The sequence below is a fragment of the Oncorhynchus nerka genome, linkage group LG15, assembly GCF_034236695.1.
Source record: "Oncorhynchus nerka isolate Pitt River linkage group LG15, Oner_Uvic_2.0, whole genome shotgun sequence".
NCBI classification, from domain to species: domain Eukaryota; kingdom Metazoa; phylum Chordata; class Actinopteri; order Salmoniformes; family Salmonidae; genus Oncorhynchus; species Oncorhynchus nerka.
The window spans coordinates 15690530-15718409 of record NC_088410.1 but is presented as its reverse complement, the minus strand read 5'-3'; the positions used below and the strand labels follow the sequence as shown (position 1 = coordinate 15718409).

Below are 27880 nucleotides of genomic sequence, written 5' to 3'. Positions count from 1 at the left end.
TGGACTCCAATCAAGTTGTAGAAACATCTCAAGGACGATAAATGAAAACAAGATCCACCTGAACTCAATTTTGAGACTCATAGCAAAAGGTCTGAATACTTATGTAAATAAGGTATTTTTGTTTTTTACGTTTCATACATTTGCAAACATTTCTAAAAACCTGTTTTCGTTTTGTCTTTATGGGGCATTGTGTGTATATTGAAGAGGGAAATTGTTTTTTTAATCCATATTAGAAACTGGCTGTAACGTAACAAAATGTGGAACAAGAGAAGCGGTCTGAATACTTTCCGAATGCACTGTATCTATTGTTACTTCTAACCCATCAAAGATAGACCTACAAATACTGCAAATATGCACACTACAACAGCACCCACTATCAGATAGAGAGATGCATTTGCAAGTGGTGGAATGGTGATTGTAAAGGTGGATGACATGGTGGCGGCTGGGATAGGGGTGGCCGGAATAGAGGAGGTTGGGATAGGGCTGGCTGGGGTAGGAGTGGCTAGGATAGGGGTAGCAGTGGTGGCTGGAGTTGAAACAAGAACATCAGAACCTGTATTTGCTCCTGAGTCCACTATATTTTCTTGATTCGATAAATCTGCCCTTTCTCTGATCTCATCCCTGATCTTATCTGTTCCCCATATAAGATCAGAGACCTTTTTTTTTCATTCCAATTCTTTTTTTTTTCTGATTCAGAACAAAAAGGATCCATAATGGTGTTGTCACTATTTTTAAAGGTACAGGCCACAATTTTACTAATTTCACAACCGTAGTATTTTCCCAGTCCAGTATTTCTTGGGCCTTCTCGAACATCTCATGGGTGTAGTATTTTTCTTCATTCTCCTCCACCATCTCATCTATCTTCCTCAGCAGCTTTGGGACCTGAGTGGTGTCAACTCTCTTAGCGTTATTGAAAAAGTGGTATCTGCCGCCACATTGAGCGATGAGAGCCTGGAGCTCTTCACTCTCCTTCACAAAGTCCTCAGCTGTTTTCCTCCCCAGCTGATCTTCTCCAGTGAACAGCACCATGGTGTATTTTGAGGCTTCTGCTCCAAAGTTCTCCTGGATCCACTTCACAGTCTTCCTCTCCTCTTCTGTGAACCTCCCCAGTCTGATCACCAGCAGAAAGGCGTGAGGTCCTGGGACTGACATCTCAATACACTTGTCTATTTCTCCCTTCATCTTCACTGCATCCACTGATGTGTCAAAGAGCCCTGGGGTGTCGATGATGTCAATCTTCCTCTCATCCACCTTTCCTCTCTTCTTCTTAGTCTCTGCAGTGACAGACACTGGAGACGCCTCTGCTTTAAACGCATCTTCCTTCCCCAGGATGGTGTTTCCTGTTGCACTCTTCCCTGCTCCAGTCTTCCCCACCAGAACTATCCTTAGGTCAGAGTGCAGCCCTGAATCTGTTGAAACACACAGGTTTTAAAATTGTCTTTAAAATTATAACAGTTAGTGAAAATAATTATCAAGAGGATGATTGCACTACAGAAAATATGTATATGCTGTGTTCTAGGTGATTGGTGATTCCATGTAATACCTGCATGGCTAGTTTTACTATGTGGTTGATGGTTGGGCTATTGAGTGATTCCATGTAATACCTGTATGGCTATGTTTACTATGTGGTTGATGGTTGGGCTATTGAGTGGAGACTGAGACAAATAAAACAAGCCAATCAAGCCAAATAAATCAAGCCAAAGAAATTTGATAAAGGGAAATGTTGTTGTTAATCATAATTTAGTTTTGTTCAAGTATTGTGTATTATCATGGAAATTACAAACACTGAATAAACACTAACATCAATTAAATCTCAACTAAGCTACTAAGATAGAAACATCTAAAGGAAAACAGCTGATAGTAAACAGTACATGACAACAAAACATACTCCCCAAGGAATAGAAAACAGCTGATAGTAAACAGTACATGACAACAAAACATACTCCCCAAGGAATAGAAAACAGCTGATAGTAAACAGTACATGACAACAAAACATACTCCCCAAGGAATAGAAAACAGCTGATAGTAAACAGTACATGACAACAAAACATACTCCCCAAGGAATAGAAAACAGCTGATAGTATAAAGTACATGACAACAAAACATACTCCCCAAGGAATAGAAAACAGCTGATAGTAAACAGTACATGACAACAAAACACAATCCCCAAGGAATAGAAAACAGCTGATAGTAAACAGTACATGACAACAAAACATACTCCCCAAGGAATAGAAAACAGCTGATAGTAAACAGTACATGACAACAAAACATCCCCAAGGAATAGAAAACAGCTGATAGTATAAAGTACATGACAACAAAACATCCCCAAGGAATAGAAAACAGCTGATAGTAAACAGTACATGACAACAAAACATCCCCAAGGAATAGAAAACAGCTGATAGTACACAGTACATGACAACAAAACATCCCCAAGGAATAGAAAACAGCTGATAGTATAAAGTACATGACAACAAAACATCCCCAAGGAATAGAAAACAGCTGATAGTAAACAGTACATGACAACAAAACATCCCCAAGGAATAGAAAACAGCTGATAGTACACAGTACATGACAACAAAACATCCCCAAGGAATAGAAAACAGCTGATAGTATAAAGTACATGACAACAAAACATCCCCAAGGAATAGTCCTGAGCAGTCGGTCTCTAGCTAATTTTCTGACACTGGCCGCACATAACTCGCCCACATCGCAGTGCCTCACTGAGTGCGCCCACATCGCAGTGCCTCACTGAGTGCGCCCACATCGCAGTGCCTCACTGAGTGCGCCCACATCGCAGTGCCTCACTGAGTGCGCCCACATCGCAGTGCCTCACTGAACGCGCCCACATCGCAGTGCCTCACTGAACGCGCCCACATCGCAGTGCCGCACTGAACGCGCCCACATCGCAGTGCCTGACTGAACGCGCCCACATCGCAGTGCCTCACTGAGTGCGCCCACATCGCAGTGCCTCACTGAGTGAGCCCACATCGCAGTGCCTCACTGAACGCGCCCACATCGCAGTGCCTCACTGAGCGCGCCCACATCGCAGTGCCTCACTGAACGCGCCCACATCGCAGTGCCGCACTGAACGCGCCCACATCGCAGTGCCTCACTGAAAGCGCCCACATCGCAGTGCCTCACTGAGTGCGCCCACATCGCAGTGCCTCACTGAGCGCGCCCACATCGCAGTGCCTCACTGAGCGCGCCCACATCGCAGTGCCTCACTGAGTGCGCCCACATCGCAGTGCCTCACTGGATGCGCCCACATCGCTGAGTGCGCCCACATCGCAGTGCCTCACTGAGTGCGCCCACATCGCAGTGCCTCACTGGATACGCCCACATCGCTGAGTGCGCCCACATCGCAGTGCCTCACTGAGTGCGGCCACATCGCAGTGCCTCACTGAGCGCGCCCACATCGCAGTGCCTCACTAAACGCGCCCACATCGCAGTGCCTCACTGAACGCGCCCACATCGCAGTGCCTCACTGAGTGCGCCCACATCGCAGTGCCTCACTGAGTGCGCCCACATCGCAGTGCCTCACTGGATGCGCCCACATCGCAGTGCCTCACTGAGTGCGCCCACATCGCAGTGCCTCACTGAGTGCGCCCACATCGCAGTGCCTCACTGAGTGCGCCCACATCGCAGTGCCTCACTGAGTGAGCCCACATCGCAGTGCCTCACTGAGTGCGCCCACATCGCAGTGCCTCACTGAGTGCGCCCACATCGCAGTGCCTCACTGAGTGCGCCCACATCGCAGTGCCTCACTGAGTGCGCCCACATCGCAGTGCCTCACTGAGTGCGCCCACATCGCAGTGCCTCACTGAGTGCGCCCACATCGCAGTGCCTCACTGAGTGCGCCCACATCGCAGTGCCTCACTGAAACAGACAGTAGCACTTTGATCGACCTGCATGCTGAGTTTTCCCGCTGCTTCTCATACTTCACCATGATTGAGACTGAATTGGAGCTCATCACCATCCAATGTGACAGTGCTTCAAAAGAGAAGTACAAAACAGCAACAATAGACCAGTTCTATGGTTCACTGAATGAAACAAAGTTTCCAAACATGAAAAAGCACAGAGGATGCTGTTTTTATTCGGGGCCACATATGTGTGTGAAAACTTTCTCAGTCATGAACTATAACAAATCCCCTAACAGGTCAAATGTAACAAATCACCACTTGTCAGCTGTTCTGAGGATATCTACTTCAGAAATGATACCAGACTTTGATGCCCTTTCCAAGAGAGGTGACCAGAAACATGGCTCACATTAAGACTGAAATCACCAAGAGTCAGGCTTATGTTTTCTTTGCCTGTTTTCAACATTATTTCATTATTATTATGGTGATGGTTATTACAGAGAGAATTATCCAGCAATGCACTTGTCCCCATTCATTTGACACTGAACACTTACTACAATGGCTCAAATTGTATTTTGTTTGGACTGAGATGATTTGAGAACCGTTCAGTAATCTGCTTTAATATAAAGAGTTATAGACCATCTACATATCAACATGAAGGCAAATATTGTTCTGAGTTTGCTCTGTATGTGGCTCACAATGTCCTTTTTTAGGGTGAAGGTGAAATGAAAACTCTTCCATAATCATAAACAGCCCATTTAATATGAACTCAAATTATATACTTTTTGCTCTTATTTGTGTCACTCAGATTTTAGTTTAGGAACGGAGATGGTCTGTATCAGACATCTGCTGTTTCCAGTCATATAAACATGGTTTTTCATATTTCAAAAGTTTGCACTTACTTTTTGTGACTGTGAGTCTGATTGTAGGTAGAGAAAATACAGTGACAGAATTGTTCTGTAATGTTAGCAGCATATGTACACCTACAGTACACTACTAGTTGTGTGTCAACTTGAACAAAGGCTTCATATGTTTTGTCACGCATATAGTATGTGGCCCTTCACTTGGTTTCAAACGCAGTATGTGGCCCTTCACTTGGTTTCAAACGCAGTATGTGGCCCTTCACTTGGCTTCAAACACAGTATGTGGCCCTTCACTTGGTTTCAAACGCTGTATGTGGCCGTTCACTTGGTTTCAAACGCAGTATGTGGCCCTTCACTTGGTTTCAAACGCAGTATGTGGCCCTTCACTTGGTTTCAAACGCAGTATGTGGCCCTTCACTTGGTTTCAAACGCAGTATGAGGCCCTTAACTTGGTTTCAAACGCTGAATGTGGCCATTGAGACAAAGGTTTGCCCACCCCTGAACTAGGCAGTGCCATTGAGGCCGTCTCCATAAGGAAGTTGTCAATGTTCTTCTTCTACTACTTCTATGAGTTAGTAAACAAACTGAAAGGGTGCACACTGCCACCAGGAGTGTGTTGTTTGAACAGGTATAAAGCCAAAGTTGGGGATTTACTCTCGCCTGAAGTTATGGAACTTTTGCTCACAAGCATAATTCATTAGCTGATCCCTCCTGACGACCTGGATGGAATTATGTGATCATTTCTTAACCTATAGGAAGTCCCACCCAGTTAACTACTTAAAAATTGTGAAAGTTCTCAATGGCACTACCCATGCTAAAATGGGCTTTTGGGTACTAGTCCTCTAGAGGGCTGAAAGGACAAGCTGAGTGGACAGGGAGCTAATAGACTGAGTGGGAGGGGAGCCTTGACTGACAGTTCTTATCACCAGTAGACTATCTAGCTATGTAAACAACACCTTCTACGAAGTTGAGGATGGTTACTGTACTTTAAATGTGATAAGAGAATAAGACATTACCAATTGTGTATTAAAATGAGGGGATAAGGTACCCCTGTTAAGACTCATCAACCAATGGTTGTGTGCCACGTCCTCAACTGTGGCATCGGCACCAGATGGCTATGATGTCTTTAGCTGACAGTATTGTTAGCTGATAGTATTGTTAGCTGATAGTATTGTTAGATGGTAGTATTGTTAGCTGAGGGTATTGTTAGCTGAGGGTATTGTTAGCTGAGAGTATTGTCAGATGAGAGTATTGCTAGCTGAGCGTATTGTTAGCTGATAGCATTGTTAGATGATATTATTGTTAACTGAGCGTATTGTTAGATGATAGTATTGTTAGTTGGTAGCATTGTTAGATGATAGTATTGTTAACTGAGCGTAGTGTTAGGTGAGAGTATTGTTAGATGACAGTATAGTTACAGTGGGGCAAAAAAGTATTTAGTCAGCCACCAATTGTGCAAGTTCTCCCACTTAAAAAGATGAGAGAGGCCTGTAATTTTAATCATATGTACACTGCAACTATGACAGACAAAATGAGGGAAAAAAATTCAGAAAATCACATTGTAGGATTTTGTATGAATTTATTTGCAAATTATGGTGGAAAATAAATTTTTGGTCAATAACAAAAGTTTATCTCAATACTTTGTTTTATACAATGGCAATGACAGAGGTCAAACGTTTTCTGTAAGTCTTCACAAGGTTTTCACACACTGTTGCTGGTATTTTGGCCCATTCCTCCATGCAGATCTCCTCTAGAGCAGTGATGTTTTGGGGCTGTTGCTGGGCAACACGGACTTTCAACACCCTCCAATGATTTTCTATGGGGTTAAGATCTGGAGACTGGCTAGGCCATTCCAGGACCTTGAAATGCTTCTTACGAAGCCACTCCTTCGTTGCCCGGGCGGTGTGTTTGGATCACTGTCATGCTGAAAGACCCAGCCACGTTTCATCTTCAATGCCCTTGCTGATGGAAGGAGGTTTTCACTCAAAATCTCATGATACATGGCCCCATTCATTCTTTCCTTTACACGGAACAATCGTCCTGGTCCCTTTGCAGAAAAACAACCCCAAAGCATGATGTTTCCACCCCCATGCTTCACAGTAGGTATGGTGTTCTTTGGATGCAACTCAGCATTCTTTGTCCTCCAAACACGACGAGTTGAGTTTTTAACAAAAAGTTATATTTTGGTTTCATCTGACGAATATGACATTCTCCCAATCTTCTTCTGGATCATCCAAATGCTCTCTAGCAAACTTCAGACGGGCCTGGACATGTACTGGCTTAAGCAGGGGGACACGTCTGACACTGCAGGATTTGAGTCCCTGGCGGCGTAGTGTGTTACTGATGGTAGGCTTTGTTACTTTGGTCCCAGCTCTCTGCAGGTCATTCACTAGGTCCCCCTGTGTGGTTCTGGGATTTTTGCTCACCGTTCTTGTGATCATTTTGACCCCACAGGGTGAGATCTTGCATGGAGCCCCAGATCGAGGGAGATTATCAGTGGTCTTGTATGTATTCCATTTCCTAATAATTGCTCCCAGAGTTGATTTCTTCAAACCAAGCTGCTTACCTATTGCAGATTCAGTCTTCCCAGCCTGGTGCAGGTCTACAATTTTGTTTCTGGTGTCCTTTGACAGCTCTTTGGTCTTGGCCATAGTGGAGTGTGACTGTTTGAGGTTGTGAACAGGTGTCTTTTATACTGATAACAAGATCAAACAGGTGCCATTAATACAGGTAACGAGTGGAGGACAGAGGAGCCTCTTAAAGAAGACGTTACAGGTCTGTGAGAGCAAGAAAACTTGCTTGTTTGTAGGTGACCAAATACTTATTTTCCACCATAATTTGCAAATAAATTCATTTAAAATGCTACAATGTGATTTTCTGGATTTTTTTTCTCATTTTGTCTGTCATAGTTGAAGTGTACCTATGATGAAAATTACAGGCCTATCTCATCTTTTTAAGTGAGAGAACTTGCACAATTGGTGGCTGACTAAATACTTTTTTGCCCCACTGTAGATAAGAGTATTGTTAGATGATAGCATTGTTAGATGATAGTATTGTTAACTGAGCGTATTGTTATATGATAGTATTGTTAGCTGATAGTATTGTTAGCTGATACATATTGTAAGATCTGACATGTGTCAGCAACACCTGTGCAGAGGAATGTGTCCAAATTGTGACACTGCATCTATCAGACAATAAGCCAATAATATCTGGCTTCCTGAATTCAAGTTTTTTGATATCGAGTAAGAAGCAGGTAGCTAGCTAGCTATCTCTATAGCGTCAAAGGTAAACGGCTTAATTTGACCAAAATCAACTTAGCTATTGCTGAATGTTTATCAACATTTATTAATTTCAGCATGCTTGGTGTTACACTCAGCAATCAAATGAGACAGAACGTACTCACCAGCTGTCATTTCTCTCTCTCTAACTTCCTGCTGACCCAACTCCCTTTCAATAAAATGTAATAATCTGAGTGGGTTTATAACAAACCGTCTTCTTCTTCGACACTGAACTTTCCTACAGTGGCTGCTAGGTTTCAATGTAAACCTATGCGTCCAAGTTCAGGGCCTGGCAAGTGAGAGCGTAATATCTTAATGTAGTTGAAAACATTATATTTCCCAAATGTTCATTAATAATATCGTACTGTAGTTGAAAACATTATATTTCCCAAATGTTAATTTCTAATATAGATAAAAAGCCTGCAGAGTTCTGTCCTACTATCCAAGTCTGTACCCAAACAATTTGAACTTCTACTTTTAAAACACCACCTCTCTAAAAACAAGTCTCTCACCGTTGCCGCCTGCTATAGACCACCCTCTGCCCCCAGCTGTGCTCTGGACACCATATGTGAACTGATTGCCCCCCATCTATCTTCAGAGCTCGTGCTGCTAGGCGACCTAAACTGGAACATGCTTAACACCCCAGCCATCCTACAATCTAAGCTTGATGCCCTCAATCTGACAAAAATGATCAAGGAACCTACCAGGTACAACCCCAAATCCTTAAACACGGGCACCCTCATAGATATCATCCTAACCAACTTGCCCTCTAAATACACCTCTACTGTCTTCAACCAAGATCTCAGCGATCACTGCCTCATTGCCTGCATCCGTAATGGGTCAGAGGTCAAACAACCTCCACTCATCACTGTCAAACGCTCCCTGAGACACTTCAGCGAGCAGGCCTTTCTAATCGACCTAGCCGGGTATCCTGGAAGGATATTGATCTCATCCCGTCAGTAGAGGATGCCTGGTAATTTTTTTTAAATGCCTTCCTAACCATCTTAAATAAGCATGCCCCATTCAAGAAATGTAGAACCAGGAACAGATATAGCCCTTGGTTCTCCCCAGACCTGACTGCCAATAACCAACACAAAAACATCCTATGGCGTTCTGGATTAGCATCGAACAGCCCCCGTGATATGCAGCTGTTCAGGGAAGCTAGAAACATCATACACAGGCAGTTAGAAAAGCCAAGGCTAGCTTTTTCAAGCAGAAATTTGCTTCCTGCAACACTAACTCAAAAAAGTTCTGGGACACTGTAAAGTCCATGGAGAATAAGAACACCTCCTCCCAGCTGCCCACTGCACTGAAGATAGGAAACACTGTCACCACTGATAAATCCACTATAATTGAGAATTTCAATAAGCATTTTTCTACGGCTGGCCATGCTTTCCACCTGGCTACCCCTACCCCGGTCAATAGCACTGCACCCCCCACAGCAACTCGCCCAAGCCTTCCCCATTTCTCCTTCTCCCAAATCCAGTCAGCTGATGTTCTGAAAGAGCTGCAAAATCTGGTCCCCTACAAATCAGCCGGGCTAGACAATCTGGACCCTTTCTTTTTAAAATGATCTGCCGAAATTGTTGCCACCCCTATTACTAGCCTGTTCAACCTCTCTTTCGTGTCGTCTGAGATTCCCAAAGATTGGAAAGCAGCTGCGGTCATCCCCCTCTTCAAAGGGGGGGACACTCTTGACCCAAACTGCTACAGACCTATATCTATCCTACCCTGCCTTTCTAAGGTCTTCGAAAGCCAAGTCAACAAACAGATCAGCGACCATTTCGAATCTCACCATACTGCTATGCAATCTGGTTTCAGAGCTGGTCATGGGTGCACCTCAGCCACGCTCAAAGTCCTAAACGATATCTTAACCGCCATCGATAAGAAACATTACTGTGCAGCCGTATTCATTGATCTAGCCAATGCTTTCGACTCTGTCAATCACCACATCCTCATTGGCAGACTTGACAGCCTTGGTTTCTCAAATGATTGCCTCGCCTAGTTCACCAACTACTTCTCTGACAGTGTGTCAAATCAGAGGGTCTGCTGTCCGGACCTCTGGCAGTCTCTATGGGGGTGCCACAGAGTTCAATTCTTGGACCGACTCTCTTCTCTGTATACATCAATGATGTCGTTCTTGCTGCTGGTGAGTCTCTGATCCACCTCTACGCAGACGACATCATTCTGTATACTTCTGGCCCTTCTTTGGACACTGTGTTAACAACCCTCCAGGAAAGCATCAATGCCATACAACTCTCCTTCCATGGCCTCCAATTGCTCTTAAATACATGTAAAACTAAATGCATGCTCTTCAACCGATCGCTGCCTGCGCCTGCCCGCCTGTCCAACATTACTACTCTGGACGGCTCTGACTTAGAATATGTGGACAACTACAAATACTTAGGTGTCTGGTTAGACTGTAAACTCTCCTTCCAGACCCACATCAAACATCTCCAATCCAAAGTTAAATCTAGAATTGGCTTCCTATTTCGCAACAAAGCATCCTTCACTCATGCTGCCAAACATACCCTTGTAAAACTGACCATCCTACCAGTCCTCGACTTCGGCGATGTCATTTACAAAATAGCCTCCAATACCCTACTCAACAAATTGGATGCAGTCCATCACAGTGCAATCCGTTTTGTCACCAAAGCCCCATATACTACCCACCATTGCGACCTGTATGCTCTCGTTGGCTGGCTCTCGCTTCATACTCGTCGCCAAACCCACTGGCTCCATGTCATCTACAAGACCCTGCTAGGTAAAGTCCCCCCTTATCTCAGCTCGCTGGTGACCATAGCATCACCCACCTGTAGCACGCGCTCCAGCAGGTATATCTCTCTGGTCGCCCCCAAAACCAATTATTTCTTTGGCCGCCTCTCCTTCCAGTTCTCTGCTGCCAATGACTGGAACGAACTACAAAAATCTCTGAAACTGGAAACACTTATCTCCCTCACTAGCTTTAAGCACCATCTGTCAGAGCAGCTCACAGATTACTGCACCTGTACATAGCCCACCTATAATTTAGCCCAAACAACTACCTCCTTCCCTACTGTATTTATTTTATTTATTTATTTTTCTCCTTTGCACCCCATTATTTTTATTCCTACTTTGCACATTCTTCCACTGCAAATCTTCAATTCCAGTGTTTTACTTGCTATATTGTATTTACTTTGCCACCATGGCCTTTTTTTTTGCCTTTACCTCCCTTCTCACCTCATTTGCTCACATCGTATATAGACTTGTTTAAACTGTATTTTTGACTGTATGTTTGTTTTACTCCATGTGTAACTCTGTGTCGTTGTATGTGTCGAACTGCTTAGCTTTATCTTGGCCAGGTCGCAATTGTAAATGAGAACTTGTTCTCAACTTGCCTACCTGTTTAAATAAAGGTGAAATAAAAATAAAATAAAATATCTTACTGTAGTTGATAACTTTCTTTTTCACCAATGTTCATTGATAATATCTTACCGTAATTTATTAATAATTGATGACAATAGTGTAGGAGAAGTTTAAACTTAATTTCTCCCATACTTTTAGGAAACGTTTTTGGGGAAATAAATATACAAATATTTTGGGGAAACTATTTTTTAAATTAATTATATATAACATTTCATTGATTAAATCTAGTGGGGCTCCGCCCCTAACACCCTAATGGTAGAGCCACCACTGTTTCAAGTTATTTTCAAAGTTTGTTTTAAAGTTAGTTTGGTATCTCTGTTCAGATGCCTGAGTCCCTGAGCAGAGGTGAAGAAAGGGTTCACACATCAAAAAATAACAAACTAGTAACACTTTCCAAATTACACACTTAACAAGCATGGCTACCACAGCATTCTGCAGCGATACGCCATCCCATCTGGTTTGGATTTAGTGGGACTAAAAAAAATATTTTTAGTAAAGTGGGCATTGACTTTTCAATATTAGTCTGGTATATCAGGAGATCATCTGCAAATAAGTTTAGTTTATATTCATGTTTATCCATACTGATACCTGTTACATTTGAGTCCTGTCTAATTCTTTCTGCAAACGGTTCAATGGTCAGTGCAAACAGGAGGGGGAGATAATTCTATAATAATAATTAATAATCCTAGTAAAAACTTCCCTGTCTTAGGTCAGTTAGGATCACCACTTTATTTTAAGAATGTGCACAGTTAGAATAGTAGTAGAGAGAATGATTTTATTCATCTTTTATTTCTTTCATCACATTCCCAGTGGGTCAGAAGTTTACATACACTCAATTAGTATTCGGTAGCATTGCCTTTAAATTGTTTATCTTTGGTCAAACATTTCGGATAGCCTTCCACAAGCTTCCCACAATAAGTTGGGTGAATTTTGGCCCATTCCTCCTGACAGAGCTGGTGTAACTGAGTCAGGTTTGTAGGCCTCCTTGCTCACACACGCTTTTTCAGTTCTGCCCACAAATGTTCTATGGGATTGAGGTGAGGGCTTTGTGATGGCCACTCCAATACCTTGTTGTCCTTAAATCATTTGACACACTTTGGAAGTGTTTTTTACTTTACCTTTATTTAACAAGGCAAGTCAGTTTAAGAGCAAATTCTTATTTTTAATGATGGCCTAGGAAGAGCAGGTTAACTGCCTTGTTCAGGGGCAGAATGACATATTTTTTACCTTGTCAGCTCAGGGATTCGATCTTGCAAACTTTTGGTTACTAGTTCAACACCCTAACCACTAGGCTGCCTGCCACCCCAAGTATGCTTGCGGTCATTGTCCATTTGGAAGACCCATTTGCGACCAAGCTTTAACTCCCTGACTGATGTCTTGAAATGTTTCTTCAAAGTATCCACGTAGTTTTCCCTCCCTGACAACATCTATTTTGTGAAGTGCACCTGTCCCTCCTGCAGTAAAGCACCCCGGCAACATGATGCTGCCACCCCCGTGCTTCACGGTTGGGATGGTGTTCTTCGGCTTGCAAGCCTCCTCCTTTTCCTCCAAACATAACGGTGGTCATTATGGCCAAACAGTTCTACTTTTGTTTCATCAGAACAGAGGACATTTCTCCAAAAAGTACAATCTTTGTCCCCATGTGCAGTTGCAAACTGTAGTCTGGCTTTTTTATTGAGGTTTTGGAACAGTGGCCTCTTCCTTGCTGAGCGGCCTGTCATGTTATGTCGATATAGGACTCGTTTTACTGTGGATATAGATACTTTTGTACCGGCTTCCTCCAGCATCTTCACAAGGTCCTTTGCTGTTGTTCTGGGATTGATTTGCACTTTTCACACCAAAGTACGCTCATCCTAGGAGACAGAACGCATCTCCTTCCTGAGCGGTATGACGGCTGTGCGGTCCCACAGTGTTTAAACTAGCGTACTATTGTTTGTACAGATGAACGTGGGACCTTCAGGCATTTGGAAATTGCTCCCAAGGATGAATCAGACTTGTGGAGGTCTACAAATTTTTTTCTGAGGTCTTGGCTGATTTCATTTGATTTTCCCATGATGTCAAGCAAAGAGGCACTGAGTTTGAAGGTAGGCCTTGCAATACATCCACAGGTACACCTCCAATTGACTCAAATTATGTCAATTAGCCTATCAGAATCTTCTAAAGCCATTACATCATTTTTTTGTATTTTCCAAGCTCTTTAAAGGCACAGTCAATTTAGTGTATGTAAACCTTTGACCCACTGGAATTGTGATACAGTGATTCATAAGTGAAATACTCTGTCTGTAAACAGTTGTTGGAAAAAATGATTGTGTCATGCACAAAGTAGACTTCCTAACCGACTTGCCAAAACGACAAACAGCCCTTGTGCCGACATTGCTTCCAGAGGAAGTTTGGAACTCTGTAGTGAGTGTTGCATCCAAGGACAGGCCATTTTTACACACTACGCGCTTCAGCACTTCACAATTACCGTTGACTGGGCTGCTCTAGCAGGGCAGAAATGTGATGAACTGACTGGTAGGAAAGGTGGCATCCTATGACATTGAAAGTCACTGAGCTCCTCAGTACAGGCCATTCTACTGCCAATTTTTAACTAAGCAAGTCAGTTAAGAACAAATTATTATTTACAATGACGGACTATCCCGGTCAAACTTGGACAATTCTGGCCCAATTGTGTGCCACCCTATGGGACTCCCAATCACAGCTGGATGTGATGCAGCCTGGATTCGATCCAGGGACTACAGTGACGCCTCTTGCACTGAGATGCAGCACCTTAGACCGCTGCGCCACTCAGGAGCCCAAGGAACTGATTGCATAGCTGTGTGCTCGATTCTATTCACCTGTCAGCAACAGGTGTGGCTGAAATATCCAAATCCAGTCATTTGAAGGGTGCTTCTAACCTAGCTGTGACTTAAGCACATTAAGACATTGTATTCATTAAGCTCCTTACTTTGTGATCTACAGAAGCTACATCCTTCATGTTGCTTCCCATTTATGCTTTCTTCCTTTTATTGAAACTGTAATGATAACAACATTGTAAGAACCGAGTGAATAAATTATATATTTGCATAATTCCTGTTGTAGCGTGATCTGTTTCCATGAATTTGTACCAAGTTGAGGTCTGCTTTGACTACCTTATCCAACAATAATCTGTTTGTTATATGTTAATAATGATTAATTATGACAGTATAATTAAATTGGATTTGGATTTCTGTGACTTTGTTGGCTTTCCCTGTGAATTCCTAAAAACATCTTTCCGAGCATAAAATAATTCCGGCATACTCACCAACACCTGATGCCTCATCTTCCTCCCCATGTGGAAGAGCTGTAGAAGACAACATTAAACACATATATTCATACTGTGTCAACTTGCAGGCTCAGATTGACATCTTCTATAGTTGTCCTTATGTCCTCAGAACAGCCTCAATTCGTCAGGTGATTGTCTCTACAAGGTGTCAAGTGTTCCACAGGGATGCTGGCCCATGTTGACAACAATGCTTCCCACAACTGTCTTAATGTGTTCTTAATATTTGGTATAATAACTAAAACACTCGTTTTAGGTTCTGGTAGAGGCAACCAGGTTTTTGTCTAAAATGTCCTAGTGGAAGGTACTGTAGAGTTCACGATGTCATTGACCTTAACCCTTTATACTCGTGGAAATTGGCCTATATGGAAAGGGCTAAATTGAAATGTTATGGAAAAATTATTTCTTAGACTAAAGGTGAGGATTTAACAGTTCACCTGACACAAGACTGAATCCTAACATCCTACTGGGGGCACACTGGTTGAATCAATCTTGTTTCCACATCATTTCAATGAAATTACTATGAACCAACGTGGTGTAGACGTTGACATGTTCCCAGTGAGATTACTCTGTTGATTTGATGTGCTATTTACATTTACTGTACTTTTATAAGTCTGAAAATACACTGGATTTATTCAGTAACATAAGAATATTATTGGAAATTGGGTTAGATGCAACGCAACATAAAACAATTACAAGAGTTTGAGTGAGAGGTCTAACTGGTGTTTCGAAGTGGCAATACACCTCTCCAAAATGTGCATGGTTCCTAAGTGACTTCATTGCACTTTTATGACTCAAAGAAGTACAAGGTGTATTTTTTTCTTCTCTCCTATCTGGTCTGTTGAGGAACTAGAACAAGCATACTTGTATTTGTTTTGTTTGGAACACAGCCCCGTATCCCCGCCTTTACACAACAACTGTTTACGCAATTCAAAAACACCCCATGATAAATCACAATCTGCGTCAGGTGGGCTTTATTTAAAAGCTTGTTCCATTGCCAGTATGACAAGCTAAATGATAAAATACGATGTTAGTGTTAGGGTTCCACAAGGAAATTCAGCAGATCGTAATGTTGGTGCTCATTGAATGGAGTCATGAGTTCAGTCAGAAATGTGGTCCACTGCAAACAGCATTAATATATGTTTAGTTTAATGATATGGAAATGTGAAGTGTACATTTGGACTTACGGATGTTTGGCTTGCTTGTAAGACATCACATTGGTATTTATTATAATCCTCAATGTCTCCTCTTTCAAAATACATAGAGTCCTCTTAATTTACAGCATTTCCCTCACTCTGACCCCAAAATGTACAAAAGTTGCCCAATTAGCAGGAGGTAAACGTCTTGTCCTGCACGGTGCTCCACTTCAGAACGACTGTCAGTTAATACCCTACAGAGCTGTAAAGCGGAGACCCTGAGCTCTGATGTCATGTATAGCATGTTACTGTACAGCCACTGCATTCCAATGTAGGTGCTTATCAGCCCCCAAATCTTCCATATTCAACCTGTATATGGGTACGATTGTAAAGAGCTAGGCAATAATGCCCGATGGGCTGTAATATATGGTCTGAGCAGTAAACCTGTATAACAGTTAAATCATCTAGAAACTGACATAATAGACAGGTATAAAAGCACAACAGTAGTACTCACTTGGAGGATCACTTCTGTTCATCTTCTTCCTTGCGTCTGCACTTGAAATAGCTGCAGTCTGTACTGTAGTTTACCAGCTCCAGTGGTTTTATGCTGTGCAGAGTATTGATTTAATGACTTCATCTATTCTAGACAGTCCTTCTCATAAGGAGGTGCATTTCTAGTAAAGGGTGTGGCAATGTTGCTTTGGTACCAGTCTGTTGAGCTAACATTATTGTAACGGGATTCTTCCGTCGAAGGAGAGGAGGACCAAAATGCAGCGTGGTTGAAATTCATGTTGGTTTTAATAAGAAAACTATACATGAATAAACTATAAAAACAACAAACCTGTAAACCCGAAGAGGTCCCGTGTGACACAAACACTGACACAGGACACAATCACCCACAAACCCCAACACCAAACAGGCTACCTAAATATGGTTCCCAATCAGAGACAATGACTAACACCTGCCTCTGATTGAGAACCATATCAGGCCAAACACAGAAACAGACAAACTAGACACACAACATAGAATGCCCACTCAGATCACACCCTGACCAAACAAAACATAGAAACATACAAAGCAAACTATGGTCAGGGTGTGACAGTACCCCCCCCCCCCCCACCAAGGCCGCAAAACCTGAACCTATTGGGGAGGGTCTGGGTGGGCATCTGTCCGCGGTGGCGGCTCTGGTGCTGGACGTGGCCCCCACTTCACCATAGTCTTAGTCCGCCACATTGTCCGCTTCCGTGGCCTCCTAACCACGGCGACCCTTCTAAATGACCCCACTGGACAGAGGGGCAGCTCGGGGCAGAGGGGCAGCTCGGGACAGAGGGGTAGCTCTGTACTGGCTGACGACTCTGGCAGATCCTGGCTGACTGGTGGCCTTGGCGGATCCTGGCTGACTGGCGGCTCTGGCGGATCCTGGCTGACTGGCAGCTCTGGCGGATCCTGGCTGACTGGCGGCTCTGGCTGCTCCATGCTGACTGGCGGCTCTGGCTGCTCCATGCTGACTGCCGGCTCTGGCTGCTCCATGCGGACTAGCGGCTCTGGCTGCTCCATGCTGACTGGCGGCTCTGGCTGCTCCATGCTGACTGGCGGCTCTGGCTGCTCCATGCAGACTGGCAGCTCTGGCGGCTCTGGCTGCTCCATGCAGACTGGCATCTCTGGCTGCTCCATGCAGACTGGCATCTCTGGCTGCTCCATGCAGAATGGCAGCTCTGGCTGCTCCATGCAGACTGGCAGCTCTGGCTGCTCCATGCAGACTGGCAGCTCTGGCTGCTCCATGCAGACTGGCAGCTCTGGCAGCTCCTTGCAGACTGGCAGCTCCTTGCAGACTGGCAGCTCCTTGCAGACTGGCAGCGCTGGACAGGCGGGAGACTCTGGCAGCGCTGTACCGGCGGGAGACTCCGGTAGCGCTGGACAGGCGGGAGACTCCGGCAGCGCTGGACAGGCGGGAGCACCTGACACAGGAGACAATCACCCACAAACCCCAACACCAAACAGGCTACCTAAATTTGGTTCCCAATCAGAGACAATGACTAACACCTGCCTCTGATTGAGAACCATATCAGGCCAAACATAGAAATAGACAAACCAGACACACAACATAGAATGCCCACCCAGCTCACGTCCTGACCAACACTAAAACAAGGAAAACACATACGAACGATGGACAGAACGTGACACTATTTGAGGCTGTTGAGGGGTGGGCAGGCCCACAACAATGGCCAAAGTGAAATGGAGACAGTAGATACAGCTGGTCTGTTGTAATATAATAAAGACAGTAGATCTAGCTGGTCTGTCATAATAAAATAGAGACCGTAAATCTAGCTGAAATGTCATAATATAAAATAGACATTAGATCTAGCTGGTCTGTCATAATAAAAATGAGACAGTAGATCTAGCAGATCTATAATAATATTTTCAACCTTATGTTCCCTGTACTCTATATATATCTGTTTATTATACCTGTTGATACAGGGCTCATATGTGACACTATTCTAACTGAACATTTTATTTCACAGTGACACTGACTCCGAATGGGAGCCCCCAGTGCCAAGGTGTGCATCCCCCACTGAAGCTGGTTCATCCAGCTCCTGCCACAAGTGGTGTTCATCTGCCCAAATGTATTTCTGCAGGCATGGATGTGCCTGTTCCCAAGAAAGCTAAGGTAACTGAGCTAAACGACTACCGCCCCGTAGCACTCGCTTCCGTCATCATGAAGTGCTTTGAGAGACTAGTCAAGGACCATATCACCTCCACCCTACCTGACACCCTAGACCCACTCCAATTTTCTTACCGCCCAAATAGGTCCACAGACGACGCAGTCACAACCACACTACACACTGCCCTAACCCACCTGGACAAAAGGAATACTGACGTAATGTCTCATAGCATGTCATGAATCTCTCTCGCTCTTTGGGAGACATTTGATCACACACGTACATTTCGGGGCTGGGATAAGATCCAATATCATGTAGATTCTCCTCGGATATGTAGAAACCAACCTTTCACAGAGTTTTCAAAACTCAAGGCCTCGGGCATTTGAGCCAATCTCATGGGTAAGAAACTTAAACTGTCAATGTATCTCTTGTTGAAGGCGGGGTCTACAAAACAAAAGATTTTACTAACTTGCGCTATGACCCTGGGTGCTACACCTTGTTGTATCAAGGGGTTCAAAAGAAGATAGGAATCATAGGCTCTCGAAATTGTGAGCTATAAACGTGAAGTTTCTGTCATGTATTTTTCTAAAGTGTTTTAGAAAGAGTAGTGCACAATTGGGTCCCTCTGTCAACCACTTTTTACCCTTGAAAGTCATGGTAGATGCAAAAATAGGCAAATTAACCCCGGATTGCTGATTAGTCTCAAAATCATAAAACACGTATTTCTCTGAATGTTCATCTTCAGCCAAGGGCTGAATATAACACTCGTGTGGCACTTCTTGAACCACTTCAGTGTCTCTGCTTTTCAAAGGACCTTTACAAATTGGACAATGTATGATCCCACACACGTGAGGTTTAGGTTGTAACCTATTTTAAGGTTGTAATTGCAATGGCATTTTGGACATTTCTTGTTAATGTCACAACTGCTTACAGATTTACCATGCCATGTTTCAATTTTGTGTTTTTTTGTAGCAGTAGGCCAAACGACATGTGCGTTGACAATTCGCACAGTGTGTTAGGTTTAAGGGTTGCATCAGACATTTTTCATCCTGACATACTGAACAGTTATAATGACAAGAGTCCCCCCCCCCTTTCGGGTGTAGCCTGTATGACATGATGGACACACATATGGTGCTCCTAAAAACTCTGTGATGTTGGTAATAGTATAATAATGTGCGTTTTGCACATAAAAGTACAGAATATGAGGATGAGTGTGTGGGTTCTTCTGGAATTTCAAGAGAGCTCTACTATGGTACAAAACCACAATCTTGATGTTCAGAAATTGTTCAAATTTGACTATGTCAGAGAAAGCCACAGCCTCCTGTATAATTTAGACAGACTGCATTTTGAAGCTCCCTAGCCTTTTGTAAAGCCTCCAGATCAGCACATCCCGGGTTGAGTAAATGTGATAGGCCTATTGCAAAGCATAACTGATTACCAGGATTGTTAATGTTTATGAGACCCTGTTATTGTTTATTATTTATGATTGCATGAGACTATCAAGTTTCCTTCTCTGACCCCCTCCTCCTATGGTTTGGTGTACAATTTGTACTACAAGCTCTAGGGTCCTGTCAGCTATGATGGATTAGATTGAACAAGGCGCTCCAGCAGGGCTATAAATTGTTCAAGATCTGCTTCGCCATTGGGTAAAACAAGAGATACAGTGTTTTGCATACTATCTCCAGATATTTGAAGTTGTAAGACATCACGATGTTCGGCAAAATCTGTAGCCCGTAGTAAAAATTCCCCTAGAGTATCCAAAATCATAACATAAAAAACTGGCTCTGATTCACACATGTGAAATAAATAAAAACGGCAGATTCTCTGTATTGCAGTATTTATTTCGATACACAACACGAACACTTCTATCAATACCATCGCCACTCTGATTTATTTTTTATTTATTTATTTTTTGTGAATTTTACCCTGTTTTCTCCCCAAAGTTGTGGTATCCAATTGTTTAGTAGCTACTATCTTGTCTCATCGCTACAACTCCCGTACGGGCTCAGCAGAGACGAAGGTTGAAGGTCATGCGTCCTCGGATACACAACCCAACCAAGCCGCACTGCTTCTTAACACAGCGCGCATCCAACCCGGAAGCCAGCCTCACCAATGTGTCGGAGGAAACACCGTGCACCTGGCAACCTTGGTTAGCGGATACTGCGCCCGGCCCACCACAGGAGTCACTGGTGCACGATGAGACAAGGAGATCCCTACCGGCCAACCCCTCCCTAATCCGGACGACGTTAGGCCAATTGTGCGTTGCCCCAAGGACCTCCCGGTCGCAGCCGGATACGACAGAGACTGGGCGGGAACCCATAGACTCTGGTGGCACAGCTTGCGCTGCAATACAGCGCCCGTAACCACTGCGCCACCCGGGAGGCCCTCACTCTGATTTATTACACAATTTTCCAATTCCTCAAAAACATTTGGGGGGTTGCTCAGAGTCAACGAACATAGGAGTTAACCCACACAAGCATTTCCTCGGCCCTCTCAAACATCTCACTAGTGTAGTGTTGTCCTCCATTCCCCTCCACCATCTCCTCTATCTCCCTCAGCAGCTCTTTGACCTGATTGCGGTCAGCACTGTTAGCGTTATTGAAAGAGTGATATCTGCATTCAGTGATGAGATCCAGGACCTCTTCACTCTCTTTCAGAAACCGATTCACTGTTCTTCCCCCAGCTGATATTTTCCAGTGAACAGCACCATGGTAACATAACATAACACCTTGAGGCTTCTTCTCCAAATAACTCCTGGATCCACTTCACAGTGTTCCTCTCCTCCTCTGTGAATCTATCCAACCTGATCACCAGCAGGAACACGAGGTCCTGGGACTGACATCTTAATGCACTTTTCTATTTCTCCCTTCACTGCATCCACTGATGTGTCAAAGAGCCCTGGGGTGTCGATGACTTCAATCTTCCTCCCATCCACCTTTCCTCTCTTCTTATTAGTCTCTGCAGTGACAGACACTCTGCTTTAAACACCTCTTTCTCCCCAGGATGATGTTTCCTGTTGAACTCTTCCCTGCTCCAGTCTTTCCAACCAGAACTATTCTAGATGTCTGTCCTGAATCTGTGGAAACACACAGGTTTTCAAAATTGTCTTTAAAATATAAAATTATAACAGTTAGATAAAATATGTAACAAGGGCATGATTGCACAACAGAAAATATGTATATGCTGTGTTCCAGGTGATTCCATGTAATACCTGTATGGCTATGTTTACTATGTGGTTGATGATTGGGCTATTGAGTGGAGACTGAGACAAATAGAACAAGCCAATTGGCCAGTTGACAACGTCAGTTAATTATATTATAATTTTATTAAATCCTTGTTGATTATCAAGGAAATCACAGACACTGAATACACACTGTGACACTAACATTGAATAACTGTTATCAAATCATCAAAGATAGATAGGAATATCACAAGCTAAATGGGATGCAGTAAACTGTAAAGGACACATACATGACACAATTAGTTTTTTAAATTATTCAAATAAAATTGACACATTTCTATTTAATGCGTTTGTAGAAAAAGATTACAGACATTTGGAACAGGGATTTTCAAGCCTTTCCTCCGGGAACCCCTGCTGTTCCATGTACTTGTCAACTAGTTATCAAGCCCTTCATTAGGTGAATCAGGTCAGCAAGACTACAACAACATTGTGAAATATCTGGGGGTCCCCGGGGAGAGGTTTGAAAACCACTGATTTAGACCTAAGAATGAATGTAATGATGCTATAGTTGTAAGGTCTAAAATTATATCTGGTTGTCTACCAGTTCTTTTAGTGGATGCTGCCACCAACATAATCATTCCTTCATCCTATCTACCTTTATCTACAAGTTCTTTATATCTTTCCTCTTTTGACACACCCCATTTTTTGACCTCTCCCTGGCCATTCACCATGTTTTTAGTCTGTCTTTCTTCTCTGTCCACCAACGATAGACTGCATATAGAGACATAACTACACATAGCAGTACTAGTTTTCTTGTCGAGGCCCACAATGCATCTTCCCAGTTGGGTGCTTCTGCTGCCTGCCACACTACCATGAATACCACTGCTCCTATCACCCATTTCAGAGCCTTTGCCCCCATTACTTGAATGGAATTTCTAAACTGTTGTGTCAAATCGTCTTTCATTTGTTTCAAAACACGGCCTGGACCTGAAAATATTGATTTAGTTTTAATTCTGATTGTTCCTAAACCTGTCAAAATGATTTTGATGAGGTGTGGGGTTTTCAACCATTTCTGAGCCTTCTGGTACATCTCATGAGTGTAGTGCTCTCCTTCATTCTCCTCCACCATCTTCTCTATCTTCCTCAGGAGCTCTGAGACCTGAGTACGGTCACATCTGTCATCGTTAATGAGAGAATGGTATCTGTCTCCATTTTCCTTGATGAGTTCCTGAAGCTCTGTGCTTTCTTTAAGGAACTCCTTGACTGATTTACCCTCCAGCTGGTCAGCTCCAGTGAACAGAATGATGGTGTACTTTGATGCTTCTTCTCCAAAGTTCTCCTGGATCCACTTCACCGTGTTCCTCTCCTCCTCTGTGAACCTCCCCAGTCTGATCACCAGCAGAAAGGCGTGAGGTCCTGGGACTGACATCTCAATACACTTGTCTATTTCTCCCTTCATCTTCACTGCATCCACTGATGTGTCAAAGAGCCCTGGGGTGTCGATGATGTCAATCTTCCTCTCATCCACCTTTCCTCTCTTCTTCTTAGTCTCTGCAGTGACAGACACTGGAGACGCCTCTGCTTTAAACGCCTCTTTGTTTCCAAGGATGGTATTTCCTGTTGCACTCTTCCCTGCTCCAGTCTTCCCCACCAGAACGATCCTCAGGTCAGAGGGCAGCCCTGAATCTGTGGAAACACATAGGTTTTAAAATTGTCTTTAAAATAAAAAAAATTATAACAGTTAGAGAAAATAATTAACAGGAGCATGATTGCACTACAGAAAAAATGTATATGCTCCTTCCAGGCGATTGTTGATTCCATGTAATCCCTGTATGTTTACTATGTGGTTGATGGTTGGATTATTGGTTGATGTGGTTGATGGTTGGGCTATACCGGCAATTGGCCGGTTGACAACATCAGTTAATTATAATATATTATCATGGGTGATGCTGTGGGTGATGCTGCCACCAACATAATCATTCCTTTGTCCTTTCTACCTTTATCTACAAGTTCTTTATATCTTTCCTCTATTGACACATATCCGTTTCTTTGACCTCTAGAGGGACCCAGCAGACCAAATATAGAGAAAGTCAAAGAACAGGCATTGCAGCATCTGCAAGTGGAGCTACTACTGATGCTGCTACTGTACCACCGTCTGAACAACTGCTGTTGTTGTCATCCCACCATCTTACATCTCCTTCTTCACTTTATATTTCCACTCACCCTGTCTCCTCTTCTTTCCTCAACTTCCCTGAACAAACAGATTTTAGCAAGAAAGAAAATTTACATGAAGTGTAGAACAAGATCAATTAACTTTATTATAGTCTTGTTGACAACATGGAAACATCATTCAACACCGGATACAATGGTCACCTCAAATCATCAAAGATAGGAAAATCATTACTACTACAGACCTCATGAAGTATAATATAACATAACTACTACAGACCTCATGAAGTATAACATAAGATTACTACTACAGACAACATGCAGTACGCTATAACATAACTACTACAGACCACATACAGTACACTATAACATTACTACTAGAGACCACATGTAGTAGACTATAACATTACTACTAGAGACCACATACAGTACACTATAACATTACTACTACAGACCACATACAGTACACTATAACATTACTACTAGAGACCACATGTAGTAGACTATAACATTACTACTAGAGACCACATACAGTACACTATAACATTAATACTAGAGACCACATGTAGTACACTATAACATTACTACTACAGACCACATACAGTACACTATAACATTACTACATTTACATTACATTTAAGTCATTTAGCAGACGCTCTTATCCAGAGCGACTTACAAATTGGTGCATTCACCTTATGACATACAGTGGAACAGTAGTGCATCTAAATCTTTTAAGGGGGGGGGTGAGAGGGATTACTTTATCCTATCCTAGGTATTCCTTAAAGAGGTGGGGTTTCAGGTGTCTCCGGAAGGTGGTGATTGACTCCGCTGTCCTGGCGTCGTGAGGGAGTTTGTTCCACCATTGGGGGGCCAGAGCAGCGAACAGTTTTGACTGGGCTGAGCGGGAACTGTACTTCCTCAGTGGTAGGGAGGCGAGCAGGCCAGAGGTGGATGAACGCAGTGCCCTTGTTTGGGTGTAGGGCCTGATCAGAGCCTGGAGGTACTGAGGTGCCGTTCCCCTCACAGCTCCGTAGGCAAGCACCATGGTCTTGTAGCGGATGCGAGCTTCAACTGGAAGCCAGTGGAGGGAGCGGAGGAGCGGGGTGACGTGAGAGAACTTGGGAAGGTTGAACACCAGACGGGCTGCGGCATTCTGGATGAGTTGTAGGGGTTTAATGGCACAGGCAGGGAGCCCAGCCAACAGCGAGTTGCAGTAATCCAGACGGGAGATGACAAGTGCCTGGATTAGGACCTGCGCCGCTTCCTGTGTGAGGCAGGGTCGTACTCTGCGGATGTTGTAGAGCATGAACCTACAGGAACGGGCCACCGCCTTGATGTTAGTTGAGAACGACAGGGTGTTGTCAGGATCACGCCAAGGTTCTTAGCGCTCTGGGAGGAGGACACAATGGAGTTGTCAACCGTGATGGCGAGATCATGGAACGGGCAGTCCTTCCCGGGAGGAAGAGCAGCTCCGTCTTGCCGAGTTCAGCTTGAGGTGGTGATCCGTCATCCACACTGATATGTCTGCCAGACATGCAGAGATGCGATTCGCCACCTGGTCATCAGAAGGGGGAAAGGAGAAGATTAATTGTGTGTCGTCTGCATAGCAATGATAGGAGAGACCATGTGAGGTTATGACAGAGCCAAGTGACTTGGTGTATAGCGAGAATAGGAGAGGGCCTAGAACAGAGCCCTGGGGGACACCAGTGGTGAGCACGTGGTGTGGAGACGGTTCTCGCCACGCCACCTGGTAGGAGCGACCTGTCAGGTAGGACGCAATCAAGCGTGGGCCACGCCGGAGATGCCCAACTCGGAGAGGGTGGAGAGGAGGATCTGATGGTTCACAGTATCGAAGGCAGCCGATAGGTCTAGAAGGATGAGAGCAGAGGAGAGAGAGTTAGCTTTAGCAGTGCGGAGCGCCTCCGTGATACAGAGAAGAGCAGTCTCAGTTGAATGACTAGTCTTGAAACCTGACTGATTTGGATCAAGAAGGTCATTCTGAGAGAGATAGCGGGAGAGCTGGCCAAGGACGGCACGTTCAAGAGTTTTGGAGAGAAAAGAAAGAAGGGATACTGGTCTGTAATTGTTGACGGAGGGATTGAGTGTAGGTTTTTTCAGAAGGGGTGCAACTCTCGCTCTCTTGAAGACGTAAGGGACGTAGCCAGCGGTCAGGAATGAGTTGATGAGCGAGGTGAGGTAAGGGAGAAGGTCTCCGGAAATGGTCTGGAGAAGAGAGGAGGGGATAGGGTCAAGCGGGCAGGTTGTTGGGCGGTCGGCCGTCACAAGACGCGAGATTTCATCTGGAGAGAGAGGGGAGAAAGAGGTCAGAGCACAGGGTAGGCAGTGTGAGCAGAACCAGCGGTGTCGTTTGACTTAGCAACGAGGATCGGATGTCGTCGACATGCTTTTCAAAATGGTTGGCGAAGTCATCTGCAGAGAGGGAGGAGGGGGGAGGGGAGGAGGATTCAGGAGGGAGGAGAAGGTGGTAAAGAGCTTCCTAGGGTTAGAGGCAGATGCTTGGAATTTAGAGTGGTAGAAAGTGGCTTTAGCAGCAGAGAGAGAAGAGGAAAATGTAGAGAGGAGGGAGTGAAAGGATGCCAGGTCCGCAGGGAGGCGAGTTTTCCTCCATTTCCGCTCGGCTGCCCGGAGCCCTGTTCTGTGAGCTCGCAATGAGTCGTCGAGCCACGGAGCGGGAGGGGAGGACCAAGCCGGCCTGGAGGATAGGGGACATAGAGAGTCAAAGGATGCAGAAAGGGAGGAGAGGAGGGTTGAGGAGGCAGAATCAGGAGATAGGTTGGAGAAGGTTTGAGCAGAGGGAAGAGATGATAGGATGGAAGAGGAGAGAGTAGCGGGAGAGAGAGCGAAGGTTGGGACGGCGCGATACCATCCGAGTAGGGGCAGTGTGGGAAGTGTTGGATGAGAGCGAGAGGGAAAAGGATACAAGGTAGTGGTCGGAGACTTGGAGGGGAGTTGCAATGAGGTTAGTGGAAGAACAGCATCTAGTAAAGATGAGGTCGAGCGTATTTCCTGCCTTGTGAGTAGGGGGGGAAGGTGAGAGGGTGAGGTCAAAAGAGGAGAGGAGTGGAAAGAAGGAGGCAGAGAGGAATGAGTCAAAGGTAGACGTGGGGAGGTTAAAGTCGCCCAGAACTGTGAGAGGTGAGCTGTCCTCAGGAAAGGAGCTTATCAAGGCATCAAGCTCATTGATGAACTCTCCGAGGGAACCTGGAGGGCGATAAATGATAAGGATGTTAAGCTTGAAAGGGCTGGTAACTGTGACAGCATGGAATTCAAAGGAGGCGATAGACAGATGGGTAAGGTGGTAGACAGCAAACGTAAGATAAAACAATTACAAGAGTTTGAGTGATATGTCTAACTGGTGTTTCCATGTGGCAACACACCTCCAAAATGTGCATGGTTCCTAAGTGACTTCATTGCACTTTTATGACTCAAAGAAGTACAAGGTGTATTTTTTCTTCTCTCCTATCTGGTCTGTTGAGGAACTAGAACAAGCATACTTGTATTTGTTTTGTTTGGAACACAGCCCCGTATCCCCGCCTTTACACAACAACTGTTTACGCAATTCAAAAACACCCCATGATAAATCACAATCTGCGTCAGGTGGGCTTTATTTAAAAGCTTGTTCCATTGCCAGTATGACAAGCTAAATGATAAAATACGATGTTAGTGTTAGGGTTCCACAAGGAAATTCAGCAGATCGTAATGTTGGTGCTCATTGAATGGAGTCATGAGTTCAGTCAGAAATGTGGTCCACTGCAAACAGCATTAATATATGTTTAGTTTAATGATATGGAAATGTGAAGTGTACATTTGGACTTACGGATGTTTGGCTTGCTTGTAAGACATCAAATTGGTATTTATTATAATCCTCAATGTCTCCTCTTTCAAAATACATAGAGTCCTCTTAATTTACAGCATTTCCCTCACTCTGACCCCAAAATGTACAAAAGTTGCCCAATTAGCAGGAGGTAAACGTCTTGTCCTGCACGGTGCTCCACTTCAGAACGACTGT

The 27880-nt window shown here is 44.1% G+C and overlaps 3 pseudogenes; all 3 read right to left on the bottom strand.

Annotated features, from left to right (window-relative positions):
* Positions 1 to 683: 683 nt before the first annotated feature.
* LOC115125915 (GTPase IMAP family member 7-like) lies at positions 684 to 1428 on the bottom strand (annotated as a pseudogene).
* A 19519-nt stretch (positions 1429 to 20947) lies between these two features.
* On the bottom strand, positions 20948 to 22600 carry LOC115116169 (GTPase IMAP family member 9-like; annotated as a pseudogene).
* Positions 22601 to 22661: 61 nt separating this feature from the next.
* LOC135560058 (GTPase IMAP family member 7-like) overlaps positions 22662 to 27880 on the bottom strand; it is a 43104-nt pseudogene continuing 37885 nt past the window's right edge.